We start from the raw sequence: 3,505 nt of genomic DNA, 5'->3' as shown, positions 1-3,505 counted from the left end.
ACAGAAACCAGAAGTTATTGAGCTATTTAACTTTATTGGAATAGAGTAAAGTTGGACAGGGCTTTTTTTTCTTGATAAATTTAGTACTTCATTTTTATTTGTATATTTTTAATGCTTTAGTTTTATAATTTGGTTCCTTGAGCTTAAAAACAAATTTTGTACTGTATTTATCAAGAAAAAAAGCCATGTCCAACTTATACCGGCGAATTGTCCAACTTGTAACACTATGTCCAACTTGCATTACTTTATCCTACATAAGAAATAGTCTGACAATGATTAAAAATCTAATTTTTTTTTAAGAATATGACAATAGCTTAAAATGGCTCAAAAAAACAATTTTAGTTCAATAATTTGTGATTTTCTTGACAATAATGATTAACACTTTAAGAACGATTGGGTCACCGGTGACCCAAAAATGATTTTTTTCATACGGCCTTCTAAAGCTATGTTTTGTTCTAAAAAGTCAGAAAAAATGATTTTTCAGACCCCCAATTTTTGACTCTCTCGTCCTTAAAGGGTTAAGTTATTGACCACCGAATATGAATAGAAACATTGCATTAACAGAAACGAAAAAAGTAACTAGTGAAGTAGGGTTCATTAGGTTAAGAATAATGCTGCATAATGTGTTTATAATATAAGCTGTCTTAGGGGAGACCAGGGAGGTTTGGGACAGGGGTAGTGTGAGACAAGGCGATTGTTTCATTTATTATTGAAATAAGTAAAATTAAACCACTATAACTATACAATAATAGGCTGCATTAAGATGTATCTTGACTAAGAGAATCGACATCCTCAGTATTATCGCTTAGATTCCCCCGTTCTTATTCCACGGTGCCGCGGATCGAAGGGGTTAGGAGCAAAACGATAGATTGAACACGTTTTCTTTTCCAAAAAAAATCTATTTATTTTCTGAACTCAATCGAATCCTTTTATTAAAGTTAATACCTGTGCTGTAAGTAGGGGAGACTGGGGCAAAAAGTCACAAAACGGATATTTTATTTTTTTACAAGCTACCCGAACACCTCCAAAATTTCTAATTAGCACAGTTTTATAGGAAATTTACCGCTCTACAACTCTGTGAAAGTCATTTTCTTGTTTTGTAAGGAAATATATTTATCGAACTGTTTTCTAAAAGGTAATTTTGTTATCATTTTTAAAAAATGTTGGAGCAAATAGTATCAGGCATAAGATACTATCACATTTTGATTCGCTTTATTACGGCATTCCGTAAATTTAAGTAAAATACCTACACAGTAAAAAATAAGTACCACTATAATAGTAGGTAATTTTTGACATCTCTATTATAGTGGTAATTTTGGGAAAAGTGTATTTTTTAAAACATGTAATCTTCAGCGTGTAATTTTTTTTGCGTGTAATTTTCAGCGTGTAATTTGCAGAATGTAATTTTCAAATATGTGTAAAAAGGAGCGTGTAAAATTAAAAAAACTTGTAATTTCTAGCGTGTATTTTTATTTTCCTTGAAAATATTCTTTTCGCATTTTTTCTTGAAGCATTTTTCCTCATGTCCTTCATGTCCATGAGATTTCTTCATGTCCAGCATCAAATTGCTTCCATTATTTGGAAAAAATTCCTTGTTGAGGATGCGATTTTGGTAACAGATCTGTAAATAAAAAAAAATCAGTTTTTAGAGACGGAAAATAGCAGACGGGAGCGACATAGACACGATTGTGAAAATATGACAAAGAAGATAAGAAAAAACTCTAACCTTTAGGGGGCTGCTATCTTCCTTCATCAGCGATTTCTCCATCACCATCTTCCTAATTGCTGCATTCCAGATTTCAGACGTTCCGTCAGCATCTATACCTTCATTTCGTCTGGTTGGCCATCTCCGTGATCCAGTTTCCTGTGTACATATAAAAAATAAATTATATGAAAGGTATTAACGTGAAAGTCACCCACAGAAGTAAATGCCCCATAAAAAGCGCACTAAGGAATATCGTTTCCGGAACTACACAATCGTAATCATAGAAGTTTGATAGCGGAAAAAATACGCTTCAAACTTTTACTGGGACTTGGGAGGATCACTAAGCGATTGATTTGAGACTCACTAAGAGCACAGGGGGTCCCCACGGGATAGAAACACTGAGGGAAATCATCTATTCCGGGAATAGAATGTGGAATTATGACAAGTTGTAACGAGTGCAATACCCATTGAAATCTATGCTGATTTTCACACTGTATTTCTTAAAGATTGGACTGAGGGACTAATGATCACAAGGGATGGTTATTGTGGGGGCAACCACGGGCAGAAAACTGCCCTTTGGAATAGAAATCTGAGGCAAAATAGAATGCAACTCAAAGCGCCACGTAAATTTCAATACTGGATATTTTCATAATCACTCGTATAAAACCTTGAAAACATACACTAGCAGGAGTATTTCACTTTTTTCTTGAGGGATTTGGTCTTTTTTGCAAAATTAGGGGCTATAAAAGTCAAAAAACTAAGGAAAATACTCACCGAGGTGGATGCTTCCAGCAGCTGTCAAACTGTAATGGCGATTTTACACGTTTTTGAGTACATGCACCAAATTTTACACGCTGTTGAATATTTACCACTTTTTAAGTGGCACTGTTCCACTAAAATAGTGGTAAAAATTACATGTTTGAATTACACGCTGAAAATTTTTACACAAATTATTTTTTACACAAAAAATACCATTTTAATAGTGGTAAAAATCAAAAATTACAATTTTTTTAGTGGTAATTTGGAAATTACACGTTAGTTTTTTACACGATTTTTTACTGTGTAGATTACATATTTTCATAGGAGATTTATCCTTCTGCACCTTTGTAAAACACCATTTTCTCTATCGCATCGAAAAGCGCATTTTAAGCTATTTTACAAAAAACACACAATAGACTGCAAATCGTTTGACCAATGCAAACAACAAGCGGTGACACATAGCATTGACGTTTCTTTTCACCGTGGGACATCAGAAAATGTTTCGGTTTTTGTTACTTTTTGCTCCATAGCTTTTGTTACTTATATTATACTTATATATACTTGTTACTTTTGTTACTTATATAAGTAGCTAATAATTGATATCTTCTGCACGGAAATATTTCAAAAGTAGGGCTAAAAATTTCGATATTTTTTTATTTTCTAAATTCCTTGTTCAAATTCCAACAAACTTACGACATTGAAGAAGACCCATGAAGGCTATCTATGGAAAAAATTTTAAGCCGCTATCTTATTTATCTTGGAAGTTATTGAATTTTAAAATTTTCGATTTGTGACTTTTTGCCCCAGTCTCCCCTATACTCTTGGTCGTATAGAATTCTGAAACAGTTTCACGGCTCTTTGAATTAATGCCTGAAAGTCAATACATGAAAAAGTGTCCCAAATCTCCCCGGTCTCCTCTATTCCATTTATTTAATTGAAACGATGTGCGGTACAGAACTTATCACCAGTATCAAATGAGATGAAAAATAGGTCGTCCAGGAGTAAAAAAAAATATAAAATTGAGTCTGTTGATTAAATATG

At 33.2% G+C, this 3,505-nt stretch overlaps 1 long non-coding RNA gene across 1 annotated transcript; it reads right to left on the bottom strand.

The window, feature by feature from the left end:
- Nucleotides 1-1,382: 1,382 nt before the first annotated feature.
- On the bottom strand, nucleotides 1,383-2,744 carry LOC129805839 (uncharacterized). The gene is made up of 3 exons (XR_008752131.1): nucleotides 2,480-2,744; nucleotides 1,727-1,864; nucleotides 1,383-1,621 (listed from the first exon to the last, which is right to left on the bottom strand). It is a non-coding gene; the product is annotated as an uncharacterized LOC129805839 (long non-coding RNA).
- Nucleotides 2,745-3,505: the final 761 nt, after the last annotated feature.

This window comes from Phlebotomus papatasi, chromosome 3, assembly GCF_024763615.1.
Source record: "Phlebotomus papatasi isolate M1 chromosome 3, Ppap_2.1, whole genome shotgun sequence".
Taxonomy (NCBI): domain Eukaryota; kingdom Metazoa; phylum Arthropoda; class Insecta; order Diptera; family Psychodidae; genus Phlebotomus; species Phlebotomus papatasi.
The sequence above is the reverse complement of the archived record's forward strand: the minus strand, read 5'-3'. Positions and strand labels throughout refer to the sequence as shown.